We start from the raw sequence: 25512 nt of genomic DNA on the forward strand, positions 1-25512 counted from the left end.
CCATGCATCTGCATAGAGTCTGATGCAACTGAGCACACAAGAGTTCTTAATTTATTCTGAACACAAGTCCCTTAGAAGTCACATGATCTGTCAGTGTTTTCCCCCATTCTGTGGGCTGTTTTTTCACTTTCTTGATGGTGTCTTTTGAGGCATGAGTTTTTTAAAATTTTGACAAAGTTTATCTATTTTTTTGTTACCTATGCTTTTGGTGTCATATCAAAGAAATCATTACTTACTATAAGGTCAGAAAGGATTGCTTCTATGTTCTTGTGTGGGAGTTTTATAGTTTTTACTCTTTAAATAGAAGATTCATTTTCAATTAATTTTCATACATAGTGTGCAATAGGGTTGAGACCATCTTGTTAAGCACTCTCCCCTGATGTCTATCAGTTTAAAATGTGAATACATAAGTCTGTAAGTTTCCTGGAAGCCCACATTATAAAAAGCAATTTCTATGGCCAGCTTGGCTGATTGATTATTTATTCAATGGATTTCTCTTCAAGATGATGGAGGGCCACAATTGTGCTAAAGGAAACACAGGATTTTTGGCAGGACTATGAACCAATTTAAAGAACTTTTATAAAATTTCAAATGTGATTTTAAGTTCTCAAAACTGGAGGATGAACTTGGAGACAATTGCCATAGACGTTGCTCCAAACATTTTTAATTTGGTTCAAACCAATTATTAAACCTTGTGTATTTGTTTTGAAGATTTATCCTAGGCCTTCAAATGTAAAGTGTTTGACTGATTTACACGAAAGTCTTCAAAACTCTCTCTAAACCATGTTGTGTGTCAAAGAAACTCTATATATGAGTTTCTTCTAAAGTTCTCTAAAAAACACAGCAAAATCAAGTTAACAACTCCAGGTTCTAAGTTGAAATCTATCCACTTCAGTTTGAGAGCCATCAGCTTTGAATGTGTCTGGATACTAAACCTGTCTTGCCCACTTGGAGGGGAAAATCCTCTTTTAGAGACTATTTCTTGAAGGAACGTTTGTTATAACGTATTTGGGCTTAGGACTAAAACCTTTAGTTTGTAAGTTGAAGTTTCCCTGTGCAGTTAACATCAACAGAATGTACGTAGAAAAGAATCTCAAATTTAGTTGCTATCCTGAGGAGAGACCACTGGGTATGAGAGAATTTGAATCATGGCCCAGCACATTTGCTGTTTGCTTCCATTTTTCTTTCATTCAAGGAGTACAGCTAATTGAGATTGTCTTTGGAGACCACAGTGCCTGTGGACTCTTCTTTAAACACTTTAAAAGGATGGAAAGAAGGTCTTGAAATTCTTTTCATTTTAATCACTCTAGAAAAGTAGGTATGGGGAAAAAGACCTGTGAATAAAGGAAAATTTGCACATGCAATTTCTCTGAGCTTATTACTTAATGGTTATGTAAGCAGTGAGCGTTCTCTCAGCATTAATGCTGTGCTTGGTCATTTGGTCATGTCTGACTCTTCACGACCCTGTGGATAGCAGCCCACCAGGCTCCTCTGTCCATGGGATCTTTCAGGCAAGAACACTGGAGTGAGTTGCCATATCCTTCTCCAGGGGATCTTCTCGACCCAGGAATGGAACCCGTGTCTCCTGTGTCTCCTGCACTGCAGGTAGATTCCTCACCACTGAGCCATCAGGGAAGCCCTCTGCATCAGTAAATACTTGTAAACCAATAAGAACAAAAGTGAGGACTTTTTTCCCTAACCAGAATAGAGGGCTAGGGACTATAGGGCAATAGATTAGACAATTTGTATACCAGGCAATATTGTTGTCACCACCAATTCTAATGAGTATTTTCTAACTTATGTCTTTAATGCATTTATTATAAGAAAGCTTCTGAGTATATCACGTAAGTTGTGGTTTGCCCCAGGATTGGAAATTCAGGAGACTTGGTTTTCAGACTTAGCCCTGTTCACTAAATATTTGGTTGATGGATTACTATTATTTTTCAAAGGTCTGAAAGAGTGGAGACTTGCAAATAAAAGACAGTGCAGTGTCAGAAATTATGCCGTATCTTCTTAATATCTATAAGAGTTTTGAAAATTAGCTCCACAGTAAATTATGAGACAATTATCCAAAAAAGCATGGTATTTTTACTAATACAGTTTACTTCAGAACCACAGAGACTGCTCACAATCATTGCTATAGGTAACTAAGCAAAGCAATTTTAACAGAAAATAGACAAGACTCATGAACTCAGGACAGATGTTCTCTCGAATTGATAAATGGAAACAAGAAACAAATAGAATGGGATTTAAGTGAGTTGAGTGATATCTTTCTAGTTCTTACACTGATTTATTTGGAATATGAAAAGGGACTTAGAACATTGGCATCTTAATTTGGTGAGATTTCTTGTTTCAATTTTATGTACAAAAGGCGGTCATTAACTACTCACTGTCTGAGGGACATGAAAGCGAAGATACTGTCTCTAAGGTGAAGAGACATAAGGAACCAGAAACACACAGGAATAGTTTAAATCTTCATTTCCAAAATATACAAACTAATATAATATTTCCTAACATGAAATTCTTAGAAAATAACTGAGTCCAAGTATTACTTACCTGCCTCGGGTATCTTGTGAGATCATACTTTCTTTAATGTCCAAATTATTTATATTAGACTGAATTTCCTATGTCCTTCACTAAAGGATTCCCAGAACTCCTGATCCATGTGTTTCCAAGGATCCCAAGCAATTTTTTCAATGTTCTGTTCCTTGTTTGTTTTAATTGAAGTATAGTTGATTTACAGTGTTATATTAGTTTCTAGTGTACAGTGAAGTGGTTCAGTTATACATGCACATGCATACACAAAGTGAAGAGGAGCTAAAGCACTTTTTGATGAAAGTGAAAGAGGAAAGTGAAAAATCGGCTTAAAACTTAGCATTCATTTCCAATATTCTGGAAGGTGGGTCATAGAGGATCCTGCTGTGATTTATGTCGGAGAGTGTTTTGCCTATGTTCTCCTCTAGGAGTTTTATAGTTTCTGGTCTTACATTTAGATCTTTAATCCATTTTGAGTTTATTTTTGTGTATGGTGTTAGAAAGTGTTCTAGTTTCATTCTTTTACAAGTGGTTGACCAGTTACCCCAGCACCACTTGCTGAAGAGGTTGTCTTTTTTCATTGTATATCCTTGCCTCCTTTGTCAAAGATTAGGTGTCCATAGGTTCGTGGATTTATCTCTGGGCTTTCTAAGAGACGTGTGCACCCCAATGTTCATCGCAGCACTATTTATAATAGCCAGGACATGGAAGCAACCTAGATGCCCATCAGCAGACTAATGGATAAGGAAGCTGTGGTACATATACACCATGGAATATTACTCAGCTGTTAAAAAGAATTCATTTGAATCAGTTCTAATGAGATGGATGAAACTGGAGCCCATTATACAGAGTGAAGTAAGCCAGAAAGATAAAGATCATTACAGCATACTAACACATATATATGGAATTTAGAAAAGATGGTAATGGTAACCCTATATGCAAAACAGAAAAAGAGACACAGATGTACAGAACAGGCTTTTGGACTCTGTGGGAGAAGGCAAGGGTGGGATGTTTTGAGAGAACAGCATGTATATTATCTATGGTGAAACAAATCACCGGCCCAGGTGGGATGCATGAGACAGGTGCTCGGGCCAGGTGCACTGGGAGGACCCAGGGGAATCGGGTGGCGGTGGAGGTGGGAGGGGGGATTGGGATGGGGAATACATGTAACTCCATGGCTGATTCATGTCAGTGTATGACAAAACCCACTGCAATGTTGCAAAGTAACTAGCCTCCAACTAATAAAAATAATTGAAAAAAAAAAGAAGAAAAAAAAAAAAACCTTAGCATTCAAAAAAACGAAGGTCATGGCATCCAGTCCCATCACTTAGATGGGGAAAGTAGATGGGGAAACAATGGAAACAGTGACAGACTTTATTTTCTTGGGCTCCAAAATCACTGCAGATGGTGACTGTAGCCATGAAATTAAAAGACACTTGCTCCTTGGAAGAAAAGCTATGACCAACCTAGACAGCTTATTAAAAAGCAGAGACATTACTTGACTGACAAAAATCTGTCTAGTCAAAGCTATGGTTTCTCCAGTAGTCATGTATGGATGTGAGAGTTGGACCATAAAGAAAGTTGAGCACTGAAGAATTGATGCTTTTGAACTCTGGAGTTGGAGAAGAATCTTGAGAGTTCCTTGGACTGCAAGGAGATCCAACCAGTCTATCCTAAAGGAAATCAGTCCTGAATATTCATTGGCAGGACTGATGCTGAACCTGAAACTCCAATACTTTCGCCACCTGGTGCGAAGAACTGACTCATTGGAAAAGACCATGATGCTGGGAGAGATTGAAGGCAGGAAGAGAAGGGGAGGACAGAGGAGGAGATGGTTGGATGGCATCACTGACTCAATGGACATGAGTTTGAGCAGGCTCCGGGAGTTGGTAATGGACAGGCAAGCCTGGCGTGCTGCAGTCCATGAGGTTGCAAAGAGTTGGACACGACTGAGCAACTGAACTGAACTGGACCTCTGTTAGCTGTCGAAAATAAACTTAGAGTAAGTAGAGGGGAAAAGTGTGACATGCAGGAAGCTGCCCCCAGAAACATTCTCCTTAGGCCTCCTGGGATGTTGTCTCACTGATGGTCCATCACCATCATAGTCAGCGGTGTCATGGTCGTCATCATCTTTGTCATCCGTAGCAGCAGCAGTGGCTCTCAGTGACCTTTGATGGAGCACCTACTGTGTGCTGGACCCCATGGGAGGCTGTAGAGGCAGTGACCATCAAGCGCTTGCAAATGGGCAGGGAAGAGAATGGTTCCCATGCCTTTATTGTTATCTGTGATGATTAAAAATTAGGCACATTGTTACCTGTGCAATTAGAAAAGCAACCATGTGATCTGTGTTACCGTACCTCTGAGCTGATGCAGATCCTTCGGTCTCAGAGCTGGAAGACACCTTAGAGATGATCAGATGCACTTTTCAAATAAGGACATGAAGGTCCTGAGAAGTCGTGGAGAGTAGGCACTGGACCTTAGATCTCTTGAGTTCAAGTCCAGTAGGTTTCCCAGTGTACCATCCTGCCTGTCTTCTTGTATACCTTCCTGAGGTACTAAGAAGCATTATATATATTATATATATTATATATATTATATTATATAATATATATTATATTATAGAAGCATAATATATATATAATATATATAATGTCAGATATATATATATCAGATATGAAAATAATATTAGTACTCCTGGTAGAAGTAGTAAGTAGAGAATATTTCTGAAATTGTGATGGTTGATCTAATTTTCTGGGTTCCGTTTTTTCATGACTTACATTTTGAAGTCTCAAATTTTGTTAGTAAAGTGTATTTGTTACTGTTGTTCCGTTGCTCAGTCATGTCGAACTCTTTGTGATCCCATGGACTGTAGCCCACCAGGCTCCTCTGTCCGTGGGATTTTCCCAGCAAGGAAATTGGAGTGGGTTGCCATTACCTCCTCCAGGGGATCTTCCCAACCCAGGGCTCAAACTCCTGCATTTCCTGAATTGGCAGGTGAATTTTTTACCACTGAGCCACCTGGGAATCCCTGTATATGGAATAAGTACACGTAAAGTGCCTGAGACATATAGCCTCTCATTAAATGACAGCTAATTTTAAAGCTGCTAAAGGATCACTTTCTATAGACCGAAAGCTCTAATTATTATTTCATTTAATCCTCATAATTCCACTGCAGGAAAACTCAGATTGAGAGAATTTGGGCCATTTGCCCAGCACCTCCCGTGGGGTAAGGTCATAAAAGAGGCAGAACTGAACTAAGGTTGGCTTGACTCTCCAATCTAGGGTAAATGTACCTTTTATGAAACACTCTAATGGCTCAGCGGATGGTATGGGAAGGGAAGATGGTGAAAGCCAGTGGACCTTCAACTTTGCAAAGATTCAGTGCTTCTTTCTCTCCTACTCCTTTGTACTTTTAAAACAGAACGCCTTGGAAATCTTTGTGTTCATCCAACGTGTGTCAGCTTTTCCATATGACTCCGTATTTCTGAGCAGACTGCAAACGATTCATTCCAAGCTCAAACCATGCACTCTGAGAGGAATTCAATTCATTATTAGGAGACAAGGGTAGTACTCCTGCTAATATCCCCTCTCCTCCACCTCCCAGCCTACTTTCTGGCTGTCAGCATGTTCATCTTTTTGCATAAAGCATCCAAGAGCTGACAGGTTGGCACGATAATCGATATAAAAGAGAGCAGATGATTATCAAGGGCACAGAGGCAAAGGTTATCACGACGAGTTTTAACTACTGTTTAAATCTCATGGGACCTGCACGTAGAATGGTGAGCATGAAATAACTTGCTAGAAAATTCAGAACTAATTAATCTATTACCATATTCCATTAAATACATTTAAACAAGGCACCTACTCTCTATTGTAAAAGTCATGCATCCAATTCTAACAAGCTGTTTTCCCTCTTTTGCAATGTGGAAAAAAAAAAACTATTTTCTACTATGCTGAAAATTAAATTGGCTACGTGTACAAAAAAAAAAAAAAAACCACCACAAAACAATATAAGGCCCATGGCACTAAAAACTCATTAAGATTTTTTTTTTTGGTGGTGAAATGCTATAAAATAATGTGAAATCCAAATATTCCTAAATAATCAAAAATTAAATGAGATGGGATACACTCTTTCAGTACCAGAAGGAAGTTTCTTTCAGAAATCATCTGTAAGTATTATATTTAGAACCAGCTTTGGTAGCATTGATCCTGAGAGATAAGATAATCTGTGGAGTGTTCAGTCATAAGAAATAAAAAGTTATGTTAGCTTTCATGTAAGATATATCATTCAGAATATTGTCTTAAACAGTTAAATATCACTATAATGTTTTTAAATGCACTTTTTTTCCTTTGGTGTCTCACTCCTACAGTGGGAGCCCTAATGAGCCTCAGCCACAATTATTTGGCTGGGTAAAATGCTCAGCTTGGTGAATGATTTGGGAGAGATAATATGATTAAAAGCCAGAATTTTGTCTCTTATTAACCATTCAACAGTTTGCCCTAAGGTCACTGATCAGATTTATTAAACACCCTCATGGTAAAACCCAAGGCAGTCCCACCTTCCCCTTAGGCAGAGTTAATTTTTGCAACTCTGAAATGATTTGTAAGTTAAGATGTTATTTTTGCTGAAATAGCAAGTACATCTCAGGCCAGTGATTTTTTGAGTTTGTGAGTTTCTGGACAACATACTGTCTGCTAAGGATCTGTTTGATTGGGTGGGCGGGTAGGGTAGAGAGGCGATTCATTGAAGACCTAAGTCTGGAATGCAGAGCAGAAAGATCTCTTTGGAGACTGCAGTGGGTATCTGTTGTTCTGTCCATGCAAAATCCATCCTTTGCCTTCTGGTCATAGCCCCTCAGCGTCCTTTTTGGGGAATTCCTCTCTCTCACTGCCTACAATTCTGATGAAACTGTCCAATAGGGTGTCCTGCCCTCAGGATAAGGATGGGCGCATGACATTAGCCACGATATTTGACCCTCTTTGGAATTTAAATATGAGAGCCTGACAAGATTAAAAAAAAAAAGATTGGAGTTGATTCATCCCAAGGCTGGCATGCTGCAAAGATAGTCACTTACTTCCTGACATATTAGGTCCTTGGAGCAACTTGTATCTTTCTATTTTCTGTCCATAGCTTTTGATTTTTAGAAACTAACCTAAAGGTAATTAGTGAAAAGATACCTTATCCTTTCAATAAAATCCTTTCAGTGAAAGCAGTCACAGTGTTGCTGTTAGTGAAGGACATACCACCCCAAAATATGCCACTTTGCTATATTGATTATTTTGAGCTGAAGGCACTTGAAAAAAAGCAAATGCAGGGGAGGCTTTCCTTGAATCCACTTTATTCTCCTGAAGACCAGATCCTCCAGAAGGAGCTCCCATTGTCATAATCCCCTCCCTGGGAGTGTATTTGGGCTTGCCTGCTGACTCAGGATAGTAAAGAATCTGTCTGCAACGCAGGAGACCCAGGTTTGGTCCCTGAGTTAGGAAGATCCTCTGGAACAGGGAATGGCTACCCTTCTTTCTCCAGTATTCTTGCCTGGAGAATCCCATGGACAGACCATGGGGTTGCAAAGAGTCGGACGTGACTGAGCAACATGCAGTTCATTGACTTGGTAGTATATTTAACTAGGGAAGAGTGCCTCTTATCCTGGAGACAGAAGTAGGCCCCATACCCAGACAGACTTTGCCACAAACCGTCACACCTCCCACCCATCTATTCTTCTGGGGGCTCTTTCATCTTCTCTAAAAATCATTTCCTCTCCCTTAGGAGCATACATCCTCCCTCCCTTTTCCTGATTAAGATGATATTCAAGTCTGAATTCTAAGCCACCCCTAAAAGTTACTCATTTTTCCCTGGGTCTCTCCCACGTGATACACATGTTAACAAAATTTTGTTTGTTATTTTCTCTTGTCGATCTGTCTCCAGTCACAGGGGTCTCAGCTAAGAATTCAGAAGGGTAGAGGGAAAATTATTTCCCCCCCTTTACACCAGCAACAAGGAATCCTAACCAGCACAGATATTCTTAAGGAGATGTAGACAATATGAGTCACTGGGAATCTGGGAATAAGCTCTACCCATAAAGGGGTGTTAACTTAAAAACACACAACATAAAAGTTATGAGTTGAAGTGTTATTCAGATTTTTACTGGGGACTATAGCACAGGAGACAATTCTGAGAAACTGCTCCAAAGAGGTAGGAGAGGAGCCAGTATATATTGTAAATGAGTTTTTTTTTGGCTAGGAAATACATGTAGTCAAGCATACATTTTGAGAACAGATTACTACTAATCACAAAGAACAAGATATCTCAAGTTTATGATTTTAGTGATGTTCTAGGTACAGGAAAATCCAAGAATCTGGGGTCATTGAAATTCTTCCTGAGACATGCATCTCACTTTCTAGGGACCCATTTATTTAAAGCACTGAGTGCCTCATCCTAGTTTTCATCCTGAGTTCCCTCAGGGCTCACTGTTGGTGAGTGACTGCAGTGGGTGGCGACTTAACCCTTGTATAACCAGGTGATGAATGATGCTTTGTTTTCGTTGCTGTTCCCAGAGGTGTGGGGTGCACAGTGGGGAGGCTGAAGACCGCCAAAGACAGCCTTCAACCTTGTGCAGTCTGGTCTACACTTTTGATAAAAGTAAAGTGACGCTGAAAATCGAGACTTTTGCTTTTCACAGAGTTCAGTGCCCTCCATAAATCTATCTTCTCATTAGAAGAGCTGTGAGATCATTTGCAAAGTCACCAGGGGAAAGAATATACATATGTGCTTTCTCAGAGTCCTTGAAAGCCCTAGATAAAATAGGTTTCTGTCCTTGTACAGAGTCTTCCCAGCTGTGGGAGTCTAGAGGCAGGAGAGGAGAAAAGACTTAATCTTTCCCATCTCCCAGGTCCTCCCAACATCATCAAATTTGTGTCTACAGTAAATCTCTTAGCTCTTCTGTGATCAGGGTAGTAATCCAACAGAAACCTTGTGGCAGCGTGGATCAGTGGCTCCCAGATTTTGATTTCACATGCCAGTGAAATTAAAATAAAAATTAGGCTGACTTGGAATTGCTACTTTTTTGTTTTACCAAATGAGGATATTAAAGTAGAAAAATGAACAAATATTGTCATCATTGTTACATAAAAAAGGTAAATTTAAAGACCAAAAGCCACCAGTTACATAAATTTATATACACACACAAAATCAGTTGTGTGAACTTTAGGAAAAACCTAGTTTTCTTCAGTTTGCAGTGTGAAAGGCCCTGGTCCAAGACATGATGAGTAGCTCCAGGCCTCTGAGAGCACCCTGGAGGCACAAATGAGACACCTTGCAGAGTGTCAAGGATATTCACAGGTCTGGGCTACTGCTTTCCAGGCTCACCTTTCCGGAGGTTGATCACAGCCACACACCCTGGTGCAAGGGCTACAACAGTTTTGTCCATGTTAACACATAAACACCCTAGGCTGATTAAGGGCTTAACAGGTTTGGTTTCTTAACAGAAACCTCCATCCCCAAGGGCAACCAAGAGCACATCACGTGATGCCTCAGGGCTCAGCAGAGCTTCTGGGGACCTCATGCAGAGAGTTTCCTCCCTTTCCCAGCCTTCTTCTGAACCCTGGTTTCCAGGTTCTTCTTTATGCCTGAACCCCACCTCTCTGCTCAGTGTATTCACTTAGGTGCCAATTCCGTGACTCCATCCCAAGAGATCACTGGCCCTACCCGGTGTAGACTTCTAGCCAAGGCTTCCCCACCCTTGACCTCAAACTAAGTTCTAGGAACCTCTTCCCAAGTACAGTATCCCCTGGCGTGCACTTTCCAGGAGGGATTTAGGACAGCTAATATGATTCCTTTTGGTCGTGACAGATTGCAAGCTCAGTGTGACTGTGTTATCACCATGTGCCGGCACTAATCTTGAAATACTTTTTAGTCCTCTGAATTCTCTTTTTAAAGAGACCCAGGAGGGAAGGACACTGTACTGGAGACATAAATAGAAGGTCACACAGGCAGGAGAAAGGGACATACCATCAGCCTTACATGCAAAAGTAACGGTAGACACATGCTGTAGGTCAATCTAAAGAATCATGTGTGGATAAAAGAGAAGGGTCAATGGTAGCTGAGACTAGTATGTATATCATTGAAAACCAGTCCACTTATCATCATTTGTTCAGGTTCATGGGTTGCCAGTGTTAAATGTTAATGTTAAAGTAATTAGAATGAAATAGTCCACATTATCTTAAACATGTGTTATGATCTATATCAGCCATCTTAAGGTAAATTACTCTGCAGTAATAAATTATCCCCAAATCTTTGTGGCTGACAGCAGCAACAGTTTAGTTTTGCTCAGGTTACATGCTTATCATTCATGGGCTGGCTGGGGCTCTGCTCCACATGTCTTCGTTCTGAGATCCAGGCTGAAAGAGCAGCCCCTCTCTGGGATGTTCTGACCTCATGGCGGAATCACATGATGGCTTTTAGAGCTCACGCTGAGAATGGACAAGTGACACATTCAGTCCCATCTCACTGGTCAAGTCACGTGGTCAAGCTTAGGGTCAGTGGGGGTAAGGAAGTATTGTAGAATCCATTAGAATCCACCCAGAGGGAGAGTCTGGAGAAGGAAATGGCAACCCACTCTATAGAATTCCATGGACAAAGGAGCCTGGAGGGCTACAGTCCATGGGGTTGCATAGAGTCGGACACGACTGAGTGACTTACACACAGAGGGAGAGTCAATGGATAGTTTAGGTAATAATACAATATACCCCATGAATACTCTACTTTTCTACTCTTCTTAAGTATTCTACTTAAGAAGTAGAACACACTACTTCTTATTGAATATCTCCTAGAAGTACAAGTATCAACAGTCTTTAAGAATCTCGTTACTCTGGAGCTGCAACTAGCACGTTTAAGCCGAGGGCCAATCCTTCAGAGGCCCTGCGTTCTGCAGGGGAGCCGGCTTACAAGATGGCAGCCATGCCACCACGTGGGTCAGTGTTTAGAGTGAATAATGCAAGTGCAGCGTTTCACCACAGCCCTGGTGGAGTTGAAAAATTATTTATGGCTTCCCCATTTATGGCGTGCTGCTCAGTTTCCCGTGAGTTGCTAGGAAAGATTCCTGATAGCTACTATGAGCCATTGAAACCTATGAGACTTCATTTATTATGGCATAATATCCACATTACCTCACTTGTGCTAGACCATATGGAGAGCTCTCTGTTGAATTTGGCATAGTTACTGGGGTGAAACGGGAACGGATTCTGTTCCTCGTCCTCCTCAGTTATGCTGTATGTTGGATCAGGCGGCCAACTTCAACAGATCATCTGGGCAAAGCAGTCAGTCCTCCGGACCGCATCATCGCCGTCACCTATGCCAGTGAAGGATAACAGACGTGATCCTGAAGCCTGTCTGAGTGGTAGGGAAGAGCATCATCTCAAGAGTGGATCTGTAAGAGTCCTGAGGACCTGAAGCTTGTGCTTGAAAGTTGAGGGAGAAGCGGGACACCCATTTGTCACTCATTGTGGGTGGCGTTTGGAGGGAGAGGCAGGAAGTTCAAGAGACTCTGAAAAGCAGAGCCAATTCTAAATCCCAATGAGCCACCAGCAACAACAACTTCAAGAGAGAAAGGTGCACGCAGGGCAAAGCCGGAGCACACAATCTGCCATGCCAGTTTACCTATTGCTTAAAAAATGGAATAAATAGACAGTTGGACTCTGTGAGCATTGTGAGAAGGAATGTTTATCCCCATAATGTAGCTATAAGCTAGGGGGTGAGGGATGGGGATAGGGGCCACTATACAGATATTTCCATGTACCTTTCGTGATTTTGGGGTGGTTTATACAAGACTGGAGAGACTTAGTATGTTCCCTTGTACACATGATTGGAAACCTATTGGGGGAGGGCTTTTCCTGTTTGGATGGTCTTGGGGAGCACTAACCCTTATAGGAACTTTCAGGCATTTTACTGACAATTACAATGAATTCACCTAAAATAAAAGCAAGCACATTAAAATTGGTCTGAAAATTCACATGATAACTGGAAAAAAGAATCCTATTAGTTTTCTCCATTTACAAAAGAACTGTTTTGTGGTTTCCATTATAATGCTATTCCATCTAAGATTTTTGTGAATCTGTCTGTGTATCTGTCTCTCTCTCACACACAGACCTAAAAATCAAAGTAAAACTCAGCAAAATGTAAGAAAAGTTAGCAAGTGCTTTAAGAGACTTGATGTATAAGCTCAATCCATCCTCATATTTCTTTTTCCACTTGGCTTCTTCTATGTTTCTCATCTTTATCAAATTGGAACATTAATAATTGAAGAGGTCCCACTGCATGGTATTATCACTAATAATGAGCTGTGGGTGAAACAGACCCTTCCCTTCCAAAGGACAAGCTCGAACCTTGCTTATCGTTAACTATTTAAAATAAAATCAGAAGATTAGCTCCCACCTTCCTACCCCCCCAAAAAAGTCTAATTAGTGTTCGTCTATTGGAGAGGAAGCTGAGCACGCTGCTCCACCACTGCCAAATGAAATTAGGGCCCAATTATTGATAAATGAAGAGTGGTTTGAGCTGGAGCCTGGCCTGGAGTCGCGGAAATACATCTGTCATTTGGCCTGCACAGGAGTCATTCATGTGTGACTTAACATCCTGTGCATTTATCATGCATCTGTAGATTTTTGTTTTAATTCAGTTAGCTGTCTAACTCGATTCGGTGCGAGATCCCCCGAATGGAGTCAGGATTTGGACTGACAGATGCAATTCTAGTCTGAAATGGTGTGTGACAGGACTAGCTATCCTGCATATTAATTATTATTGAAACCATTATAGGCAGCGCTTTTACACTAATGGTCGATTCCGTTATCTGTTTTGTGGCTTCTATGGTTAACAATTGCCCAGTTGCTCCAGGGCAGGTAGGAGACAAGCTGGATCAATGGACCATTGTTGTTACGTGCACTTACTATTACCATGAAAATTAGAATGGAAGTGCTTGAAAGGCAAGAATGAAAATGCCCCTGTCTTACCATTATGCAAATGACACATTCTAGAAACGAGATAAGTAGGGGGAGAAACACTTTTCATAAATCTTAACTAGGTAAAAGAGTTTATTAAATCCATTGTCAAAAACAAATTGAAAACAAACATTTGTTAAGTTGATGAAAAAAAAAAAATAAAGGAAGAAATGTCTGCAGGGCTATTCCCAGCCTAGCTCTGCACAAAAGCTTAGTTTGGTAGCAGGCTAAGGTTTAATTTAAAGTTCCTGTCGTTTTATCATTTGATTGTGCAAAATATTGAAAACAACTGTTGCCTTCAAAAAGAAGTTGCTAATGCAATTTTTTGCCCAAATTTCTGAGGAAATATTGTATTGGGAGGACTTGAATGGGACCAAGTCCAAGGGCAGCCATCTTGCCTCAGCCGTTGGTTTTCCTTCTTTCTTTCATTGTTTTATTCAGGTATCCTGGTCACGTGCCCACCCCTCTTGCCCTTCTGATTTAAACCATCTAATGAACTTTGTGAAGCCTTGCAAAACACATTCCAGTGACAGGACTGATCAAAGTAAATGTTGCTGAAATTGTATGAAAAATGTAGTGAAATTGTGTGAAAGTTTTCTTGTCATTTGCTTATCAACCTCCTGTGACAGGAATTGTGTGGTTACCAACATGGGTGAGTACTGGTTCAGACACAGCTCAAATTACACATTTCCATTCCTTAAAGAATTTGTAAAGTTGCTGAGGACTTTGATGAAGCAAAGTACAAAATGGTAATACAATGAAGTGTAATATTTTGTATTAAATAGAAAATTAAATGGTAGAGTTGAAGTCATAATGTTGAATTTGCATCTTTTCAAAAGATTCATATTTGTTAAAGGGCATTTCATATTGGTATTTCAGGTCCAAAGAAGCTTCTTTTTTTCCTAAACAATTAAAAATTTGCATCTTAGAATAAATGCTTTTTCATCTCCCGATGTTTGAAAATGAGGTGCTTATAAAGAACCTGGCTTCAGTTTAAAAGTTCAATAGCTTGATTATGATATTGGCTTACAAGATTTTTGCTGTTAAAGAACATTTTGAATAAAAGAGCAGATTAGAAAGCAAAGATATATCTTAGTATAAATAGATCTTAAAATTTTAATAGTCATAATATTCAGGAAATATAAGTAAATTTTGACTTTATAGTTTGGAAGCTATTATCATTTTTTGTGTGATTAGCTCCTCCAATTTACAGTGTTTGCCTCACTGCTTTATTTCTTTCAATAGGTTTTTTTTTTTTTTAAATAAGGCTCCAAAAACTTAATTATGGCTTATGCAAATATCATTTGAGGGAAAAGAGGGTAATATTAAATCTTTAAAAGCATTGTTACGTTAATGCAAGAAAAGTCGTTGTAGGTATTAACTGGCATTCAGAGAAAAAAAAAATTGAACGGAGGTGGGGAGACCTCTTGGAGATACTCTCATTTCTTTCTTAAAACCATGTACTTGGATCAGTTTTTCCCAACTTTTTATCAAAGGTGAGTGTTTTAGAAACCTGAAGGGGAAAAAAAGAAGAGATTTTGCTTCTGAATTCTGTACAGATTGAAAGCCAAACTAAGTCATACGATGCCAAAACCACTGAAGATGAATACATGAAGCATGGCAGCCACTTTCTTTATAGGCATGATGCAAAGCTTTTTTTTTTTTAATTTATTTATTGAATCGCCTACATTTTTGCTTTATTGATTAGGATCTCCAATAATATCCAAAACCTACAGAAAAACACACAGGTGAATCGGAGTAACAATCATGTTTAATTAAGCTGGTGAAATTAAAATTTTCACCTAAGAAGACATGAAGTTGGAAATCAGCCACATATTTTGAATGCACCCATAGCCTGCTGAGCACTGGGCTTAAAGAGTGAAGAATGCTTAATACCATGAAGTTGCCAAATGATGAAAATACTGTTTGGGAAGTGTGGGAGTGAGATGATAGGAAGGAAAAGAGGTTGGTGGACAGGATGGGGACCAGGACAGATTGAGTTACGTGGCTCTAGGCCAGTGTTTCCCCAGCTTTCTGACTCTGGACCAGGATGAGTCTATGAACATTCATGGGGCTGCTGCCTGAAGAGAAAAGGGAGTGTCAGGGGAGAAAACTTGACCCTCATAGATGTAGTGAGTGGGGACGTGTGAGTGAAACTAACAAAAAGCCGATTAACAGGAGAAGAGGCACAAGGGTTTTACTAAAACTAATGTGCATGAGAGTTCGCAGAGAAGAAGTGAAACTAAAAAAAGCAGTTAGACCCAAGGGCTTTTATTTATTTATTTATTTTTATTTTTTAATTTTTTTCATGATTTTTAAAAATTTCTTTTAATTGGAGGCTAATTACTTTACAATATTGTGGTGATTTTTGCCATACATTGACATGAATCAGCCATGGGTGTGCATGTGTCCCTCATCCTGATCCCCCCTCCCACCTCCCTCCCCATCCCGTCCCTCAGGGTCATCCCAGTGCACCAGCCCTGAGCACCCTGTCTCATGCATCCAACCTGGACTGACGATCTATTTCACATATGATAATATACATGTTTCAATGCTATTCTCTCAAATCATCCCACCCTCGCCTTCTCCCACAGAGTCCAAAAGTCTGTCCTTTATATCTGTGTCTCTTTTGCTGTCTCAAATATAGGGTCATCATTAACATCTTTCTAAATTCCATATATATGCGTTAGTATACTGTATTGGTGTTTTTCTTTTTGACTTACTTCACTCTGTATAATAGGCTCCAGTTTCATTGACTTCATTAGAACTGATTCAAATGCATTCTTTTTAATAGCTGAGTAATATTCCATTGTGTGTATGTACCATAGCTTTCATAGCCATTCGTCTGCTGATGGACATCTAGGTTGCTTCCATGTCCTGGCTATTGTAAACAGTGCTGTGATGAATATTGGGGTGCACGTGTCTCTTTCAGTTCTGGTTTCCTTGGTGTATATGCCCAGGAGTGGTATTGCTGGGTCATATGGCAGTTCTATTTCCAGTTTTTTAAGGAATCTCCACACTGTTCGCCATAGCGGCTGTACCAGTTTGCATTCCCACCAACAGTGTAAGAAGGTTCCCTTTTCTCCACACCCTCTCCAGCATTTATTGTTTGTAGACTTTTGGATAGCAGCCATTCTGACTGGCATGAGATGGTACCTCATTGTGGTTTTGATTTGCATTTCTCTGATAATGAGTGATGTTGAGCATCTTTTCATGTGTTTGTTAGCCATCTGTATGTCTTCTTTGGAGAAATGTCTGTTTAGTTCTTTGGCCCATTTTTTTTATTGAGACCCAAGGGCTTTTATACCTTCTTAACAAAAGTAAAGTTTGGGCTTCTAGGGACAATAAGCTGTGGGGAAGTGACTAGGAAATACCTGGGGGAATTAATGGAAGGGAAGATTCCCTGGAGAAGGGATACGCTACCCACTCCAGTATTCTTGGGCTTCCCTGCTGGCTCAGACGGTGAAGAATACACCCGTAATATGGAAGATCTGCGTTCGATATCTGAATTGGGAAGATCCCCTGGAGGAGGGCACGGCAACCCACTCCAGAATTCTGGCCTGGAGAATCCCCATGGACAGAGGAGCCTGGTGGATTACAGTCCATGGGATGGCAAAGAGTCAGACACGACTGAGTACCTAAGCACAGCACAGCACAGCGGCAAGGGTGGCTTTGTTAAGTTTGTTTGTTTGCTTGTTTGTTTGTTTTTGATGTGGTGGTGTTGGTTTATTCACTAAGTCGTGTCTGACTCTTGCAACCTGAACTGTAGCCCTCCAGACTCCTCTGTCCATGGGATTTTCCAGGCAAGAATACTGGAGTGGGTTGCCATTTACTCATATTTAAAGTCTTTACTGAAGTGGTTACAATATGGCTTCTGTTCTGTGTTTTTTGGCCGTGATGTGGGATCTCAGCTCCCCGACTAGGGATTGAACCATATCCCCTGCATTGGAAGGTGAAGTCTTAACCACTAGACCACCAGGGAAGTCCCATAAGGTCTGTTTTAGTAAGATCTGTTTATGAAAACTCATCTTGCTCTTGGCTACCCATCTTCAATGGTGAATCTTTCTTCTGTCCTTGGTTGGGGTAGGGGTACCTTCCTCACAAAGAAATTTATTCCTTCTTTTTAGGCAGATAAGGGAACGGCTGAGAATTTTTCCTGGATCTGTTGATTCTCAGTTGCCTTCAGCTCAAAATAATCCTATGCCAAACTGGCATATTTTGGAGTGGCATATTCTGATATTAATAGTTTAAAAAGATAATTATAAATGCCTTAAATTAAATGGACTTTTATCCTAAGATTTTCTTTCCTCCATTTTCAGCTTTTAAAATAACATGCATTTCATGAAAAGATGTCTGTAATTGGGGGTGTATATTTTCCTCTAATGTCTTTATTTAGCAAAATAAGACCTTAGGGACTCAATGCTATTCTCTCAATTTTTTTAAAATTTATTTTTTATTTCAGTGGTCCATGATTTAAGGAGAAGGGGCAGCAGAGGGTGAGATGGTTAGATAGCATCACTGACACAGTGGATATGAATCTGAGCAAACTCAGGGAGACAGTGAACAACGGGAGCCTGGTGTACTGCAGTTCATGGGGTTGAAAAGAGTCAGACACAACTTAGCCACTGAACAACAACAGCAATGATTTCTCAAGCACCTGGAAACACTGCCTACAGCGCATTCTCTGGAAGAAATAGTAACAGTAGCCACTTTTATTGAGTCCCTGCTATGCCTCAGACAATGGTTGGGGAAATGCACATATATTCTTGATAACACTAACACTGGTCCTAGGAGGTAGATGGTATTGTTCTGATTCAATAAAGGAGGAAAGCAAGGCTGACCGAAGTTAAGTTGTTTGCTTCAAGTGGCATAACCTGGGGGTGATCTTAGCATCTGTCCTTTAAACAGGACAGTCTTGGAACTTCCCTGGGGGTTCAGTTTTTAAGACTTCACCTTCCACTGCAGGGGATGTGGGTTTGATCTCTGGTGGGAGAGCTGAGATCCCACATGCCTTGCTGCCAAAAAATCCAAAGCATAAAACAGAAGCAGTATTGTAACAAATTGAATAGAGACTTTAAGAAAATAAACAGGACACTCTTTAGAGTAAAAGAAGGTAATAGTCACAGTTACACCAGGACATCAAGTTCCAATGGGGTCTTTCCAGGACAACGCAGCACAGGTACCCTTCAGAGCTACTTCACATCCTCTGTAGGCCGGGATTTCAATCAGCAGGCATCTAAAGCCCAGGTGTGCTCTTGTCACTGTATGAGGCTGCTTCTGAAAGTTCTACAAAAATAGGGATATCAGGCTTCCCTGGTGGCTCAGTGGTGAAGAATCCACCTCCCAATGTAGGAGACACGCGTTTGATCCCTGATCTGGGAAGATCCCGCATGCCCCGGGACAGCTAAGCCCGTGTGCCCCACTATTAAGCCTGTGCTCTAGAAGCCAGTGAGTCGCAAGTACCGAAGCCCAGGAGCCTGAGTTCCACAAGAGAAGCCACCGCAATGAGAAGCCCACAACCCGAACCACAACTAGAGAGTAACCCCCGCCTGGCCACAGTTGGAGAAGAGCCTACGAAGCAACGAAGACCCAGCACAGCAAAAAATAAATAAAATAGATAAATAGAATTGTAAAAAAAAAAATAAGGAAATCAATTTTGGGGAGACTGAATGTACCAGACTGTTTCATTAGGGTGGACAAAACAATCCTATATTCAGCACTCTATTAGGGATGACTGGATCACAGGACATCTATTTGCCATGGCGATTTGGCAAGTAGTTTGAGGCTGAGAAGGCAACTCACCAGCCTGTAGATAACTATGTTAGTGCCTCATCTTAAGAGAGGAATTGATTTTCCACAGGTCGAAGGTACATTAAGGTAGTGGTTGGTGGGACTCTGATTTCACCTCCGGGTGCCCACGGGACAGAGATAGGAATAGATCCTTTGGTTGTCATGACTGCAGCCCAGCACGCCAACCCCAGAAATGATTCTGGGAGGGACTGAGCCTAACCCTGGAAGGGAAGTAGGAGTCTGGCAGTCATTAATGTTTACCTTGAAATGAGAGCCTGGGACTCTATGGGAGTTACTGCTGTGTGCTTGACTTGCCCTCTGTCATCCGGGAAGATGCAGGCGAAACCTGCCTGTCTTGACTAGATGAAGATGGTGGTGGGAAAGTAGCTCAATGACCCTGAATCCACACGAGGCCCCATCCCTCTCTGCTCCCTCACGTTGTCAGGAATAAACGCAGTTCAGCTTCGGGGCTGACTCCTGGTGCTCTCACCTGCACCGTGACCTGTAACTTTCTAATTTTTTTTTTTTTTTGGAGAAGGGTTCTTCTCTTGCCAGAAAGGGCTTTCTGTTTGTGAAAGAATATGTAAAACAGCACCAGGTGAAGAATGACTTTTTCACCCAGTCTCGAAACCATCACAAAGAGACAAATTTTGCTGCTTTTGCTTCGTGTGTGAATTTTTTTTTTCCACACAGCTCTATTCATCGCCTGAAACAATGGGGCCAGTGTTGGCCAGCAGAGAATGGTGCTATTCATGTAGCCCCGTAGCCTGAACTTGTTAGTCTTGGCCGCCCTGCGCTGCTGGCTGCTGGCAAGAAAGCCGGTCTGTGTTGTTGGCCAGAGCAGGGCAGATCAGAGACTGAATGCTGGCAGCCAGATTCCCAGATAACCTCAACTCCTCTGGAACACTCTTGTTGACATAAGCCTGTGCTTTGAGGGGTGTCTGGAATTCCAAGACCTTGAGCCAGGTGTGTGGGCAGGTGCGTGCGCTCTCAGCGTAGCGATCCCCACCGTCCTGGGCATCAAACGTGCTTGCATTAGGGGTTAAATGACTGGGGTAGGAATCAGACACCGGATCTGAATTCTAGCTCTGCAGCTGATTGGCAGTAGGAAGTGGGATGAATCTCAACCCCTCTGAATCTCCACGCCTTCGTCCGAGGAAAGCGGCTACCCGTGCCACCTACCTCATGGGGCACCGTGAAATTCAGTGATGTAATACTCTGCTCTGATCAGTGTGGAATGAATGTTAGCTACCGTGATCATGAACCAAAGGGTGACGCAGTGATTACTGTCGTGGATAACAGCCTGGTGTAGGGCCAGGTTGCTGTGGGTGGGAAGGTACCCCTGTGGAAGGATGAACAGACTCAGTGTCGTGCAGAATGGATTGGGGTCGGGGGCAGAGAGAAGACAAGCTTCCGAACTCCATTTCTAGTGCCGCAAGGGTAGAAAGTTTTGCAGAGAGGAAAATGCGCTCTGGCTGAGGCCACTCCATTCCTCTCAAGGACAGAACAGAAAACCCCTTTGCTTTCTCTCGGCGTGATCCCGCAAGAAGGGGTCTGTTAATGTATGCGCGAGATGGTCTCACCATCCTTGCCCTTCCTCTCCAACACAGCCTGAGTGCAGCGCTCAAGCTGCACCCTGCTTGTCATGTTCTTTTTCCTAAACAAGGTAAAGTCTTAGAGGTCTTATTTGGCTTCGGTGGGGGAGCCAACTGCAAATTATAAGCAACCTGTGGGAAACTTCGAGACCAGTAAGGTGGCTCCGCCATCTCTAGATTCACCCCAGTGCACGGCCCCGCAGACTGTTGGAATCCAAATGTGTTACGAAGATTAGTGTAGCCGTTCCAAATCAAGTGAAGTCTAAGATGGATGTAGGGCTGGAAACAGACAGTCTTTCAAGTTCCTTCCAAGCCAGCATGTTGTGATTTGTGAGGTTTTCCTTTGAATCAACGTTCTTGAGTCACCTTGTGTCTTGTGTGAGGTTGCCTCCATGAAAGCCAGACACACTTGGCACTGATTTGCTTGGCAGGGCTTATGTAGCAATACACTTGTTATAGTGTCAGCACTTGGGATTCTGCTAATGTACTATATGAAGCATAAACCGTGCTAATCACAAGGGCAATTTTCTATGTTATGTACATTACAGAGAAAAGATAGCGTATCCTTGGTGATTCTGGACATCTCAACCAGTCGTTCTGGGAACAGCAGACTTCACTTGGTGTGATCCCATAATTAGAAGACATTATTGTGGTTCATAAATGGCATTAATTAAAATTTTAATTAAATTTTCAAAAGATAATTTAATAAGAGTGGGATTGATTAGAAAATTATCAATGAATTTAAAGATTCATTTAAGACATTTATCTCTGTCACTTTTAAATTTCATTGAAATCTGTTAAAAGCTATGGTGGATATGTCCACAGTAACATTTAAATAGTCACTATATTGTTTTGAGAGACCAGTTGTTTGGAAGACGTGTCTTGATGTGTTTTATTGAGCAGTGAACTTTACACTGTTTATTTTGACGAACATTGTCCTGAAACAAATTGACAATAAAATGAAAACTGTCCAGTGTTCATTCTAAAACCAAAATCTTTAGCCAAGTACATTTTTCTTAAAAACATAAATAAGGATTTTCACACAAATGAATGACTGTGGCAAATTTACTAATGGCCTATTTGAGTCTTGGTCAGGGAGCTGACATGAGTGATTCTGAATTCTAACATAAGATGGATAATAGGTCTAAAATCTATAAAAACAGTAAAATAAATGAATAAAGAAGTGAATAAATGAATCAAGTACTGGGCCAGAAAGCAGGAGATATGGTACTTAAACAACGTGGTAAACAATATTTAACTTAGGCCCACCTTATTTTATTTTATTTATTAATTTTTTTAGGCCAACTTGAACCACAACAGCAAGACACACAGTTTCCATTTCAACAATGTAAATGGTGTCTGTGAGGACCTGGAGGTAAGACATTCATTCACTTATCCATTGCTTCACTCATTCCCTCCACAAATACAAAGCTAGAGTGATGCAGTCAGTGAATCCACTGGACTCTGCCCTTAGAGTGCGTCCAGAATCCAATCACTTCTTCCCACCCCTGAGGTCACTGATGGACTCAAGCCACCATCCTTTATCTGCCTAAACAATTGTCTCAGTTTCCTAACTGGGTCTCCCTGTTTCTACTCTGGTGACAAAAGAGTCATCAGTGGTGGTCTTCTGAAACGTGAGCCAGATCTTTCAAAAATCTTCCAGGGGCATCAAACCTCATCCATAATGAGACTCGATGTCCTTCCTGTGTTGTCCTGCCTGGCCTCCCGTCTTCCCGTCGCCCACCCCTCCCCTCCCACTGCCTTCTCCCCAAACACAGTGCCTGCATCACTGCAGGGGGCTGCGCTCCACCCCAGACACACCTCTGTCTGCTCCCCCATCTCACTCAGGTCTCTGGTCAAGTAACCAGAGCTCAGATCATTCTATCGATCCCCATCTCCTCACTGGGCTTTGTGTCTCCCCATAGTGTTTATCTTCACTTGTGTGGACTGTTCACAAAAACATTTTTACGCTTGTTCATTTTTGGTCTCCCTTCCTGATGGACAGGAGACAAATGATTCTGGTAAGGCACCGTGGTAGTTATGACAGGATAATAGAAAATAGAGTAGTGGGATAGAAACAAGAATTGTCTGATTTTTCTTAAGGAAGTATTATTTAAGTGGAGGCTGATGAGTGAATATAAGTAAGCCAGACAGAGAGTTCTGGGAAGGGCAAACAACGCATATATTCTAGTTTCTGAGTTTGTTAATTTCCTTCTGCTGCTGCTGCTGCTAAGTCGCTTCAGTCGTGTCCAACTCTGTGCGACCCCATAGACGGCAGCCCAGGAGGCTCCCCCGTCCCTGGGATTCTCCAGGCAAGAACACTGGAGTGGGTGGCCATTTCCTTCTCCAATGCATGAATGTGAAAAGTGAAAGTGAAGTCGCTCAGTCATGTCTGATTCTTCATGACCCCATGGACTGCAGCCTACCAGGCTCCGCCATCCATGGGATTTTCCAGGCAAGAGTACTGGAGTGAGTTGCCATTGCCTTCTCCTAATTTCCTTCTAGATCATGTCTTTTTTCTAAAAGTTTAAAATTATTTATTATTCATTTTTGGCTGTGCCGTGTGGCTTGTGGGATCTTAGTTCCCTGGTAAGGGATCGAACAGGTGCCCTTTGCACTGGAAGGCCAGAGTCCCAACCACTGGACTGCCAGGGAAACCCCATCTACATCATGTCTTCTTGTCCTTGTCATTTTAATTATTGTAAATGTAACATCTGCTTCATGCAGCAGTTTGGATTAAATAATATGAGAAAGTTCTTGCTAAAAAATAAATACATCAGAAAGGTGCACAAAATATTTAGAAACATGTTTCTAAGTAGACAGTTGAGTCCTTAAAGAAGTAAGGAGCATGACAGAATCTTCAACCCAGACAAGAAGGACTAAAGACCTGAGCATGACAGCATTGTTATCCTGGGGTGGGGCGGGTTGCAGACCCGAAAGATGAGTGCCCAGCCCACAGTTATGAAACAGGGAGAAAATAATCTCCAATGGATAGCCCACCTACACACAAAATAAAAGGATTAGAGCCCAGAGAACTTCAAGTCATAGACTATTAGAGGGAGACTCTAAAATATGTTTAAAGTGATTCAGGAAAGAAATCAGAATAGCATCAAACAGTATAAATAAGGAATGGGAAGCTTTGAGATTAAATTTCTAAAACTGAAGCATAGTGAAGTGAAAAGCATACCAGAAAGTTTAACCAAGGGATCCTAACAGTTCAGTCAAGATTTTCCCAAACTGTAGCTCAGAGAGATTAGGACAAGAAAAATAGTTTTTGAAGGAGAGGAAGAGTGTTCTTAGGAGAGTGCCAGAAGGAATAAAGGAAAGGAGTAAATAAAGAGATAATATGGGGTAGCGGGAGCCTGAGAGGAGACGAGGTTTAGAATCTCCCAGGCTTGATGAAAGACACGAAATCTCAGGTTTAGGAGACCTGAGTGGGGTTAGGTGATATCTGGACACAGCTCATAAAAATGCCAAAAATCAACAGAAAATCTTAAAGAGTTGCTGTTGTTCACTTGCTCAGTTATGTGACCCCATGGACTGCAGCATGCCAGGCTTCCCTGTCCTTCACCATCTGGAGCTTGCTCAAGCTCATGTCCATTGAGGCAGTGATGCCATCCAACCATCTCGTCCTCTGTCGTCCCCTTCTCCTCCCGCCTTCAATCTTTCTCAATATCAGGATCTTTTCTAATGAGTTGGCTCTTCGCATGCACTCTTCAGGTGCTCAAAGTATTGGAACTTCAGCTTCAGCATCAGTCCTTCTAATGAATATTCAGGACTGGTTTCCTTTAGGATGGGCTGGTTTGATCTCCTTGCAGTCCAAGGGACTATTAAGAATCTTCTCCCCAACACCACAGCTCAAAAGCATCAATTCTGCGGTGCTCAGCTTTCTTTATGGTCCTACTCTCACATCTCACATACATGACTACTGGAAAAACCATAGCTTCAACTTGACGGACCTTTGTCATGTCTCTGCTTTTTAATTTGCTGTCTAGGTTTGTCGTCATTGACACTGTAACCTTCTCAGAAACAACAGGAGAAGGAGGAAGACACTGGCTTCCAAGCACCGAGGGGAGCCACTGCCAACCTGTAGATCTTGTACCCAACCACACCATCACTCATGAATGAGAGTGAAAGAGATGATCAGCTAAAAACTGAATGCTTACCACTATCAGCCCCGTGCTGGAAGCACAGAATAAGGACTGCAGCTCGGGAGAGAAAAGGATTTAAACTCCAAAGGAAGGAGATGCAAGACGGTAAGCAAAGGAACTGGTAAACATGTGAGTTTATATGGGCAACAGGTGATTTTATAAAATAGCCATAACAATTATGATAATTTGATAGGATATGAAAATAAGGTAGAAAAAATTACTGGACAAAATAATGTGTATGGTGGGAGGGTGGTAATCAGAGTTAAAGTATTTGAAGGCTCTTGCCATATAAGAGCAGAATAGAAACATTGATTTAACTTTGGGCCTTATTAGGTCTGGACTCATGTTAAAAATTTAAGAATAGCCGAAACAATAGACACTTACAAACCAGTAGAGGAAAACATGAGAATAGAGGAAACTCCATCCTTCCAAAAGAAGTTAGAAGTTAG

The 25512-nt window shown here is 41.4% G+C and overlaps 1 long non-coding RNA gene across 2 annotated transcripts in view; it reads left to right on the forward strand.

Annotated features, from left to right (window-relative positions):
• Positions 1-25512, forward strand: part of LOC122425860 — a 141778-nt gene that overhangs the window by 86927 nt on the left and 29339 nt on the right. For both annotated transcript variants that reach the window (XR_006265034.1, XR_006265033.1), the window contains exons 2-3: positions 22213-22287; positions 24908-25168. This is a non-coding gene — a long non-coding RNA (uncharacterized LOC122425860). The remainder of the gene's footprint in view (positions 1-22212; positions 22288-24907; positions 25169-25512) is intronic.

Source organism: Cervus canadensis, chromosome 23 (genome assembly GCF_019320065.1).
Source record: "Cervus canadensis isolate Bull #8, Minnesota chromosome 23, ASM1932006v1, whole genome shotgun sequence".
Classification (NCBI taxonomy): Eukaryota; Metazoa; Chordata; class Mammalia; order Artiodactyla; family Cervidae; genus Cervus; species Cervus canadensis.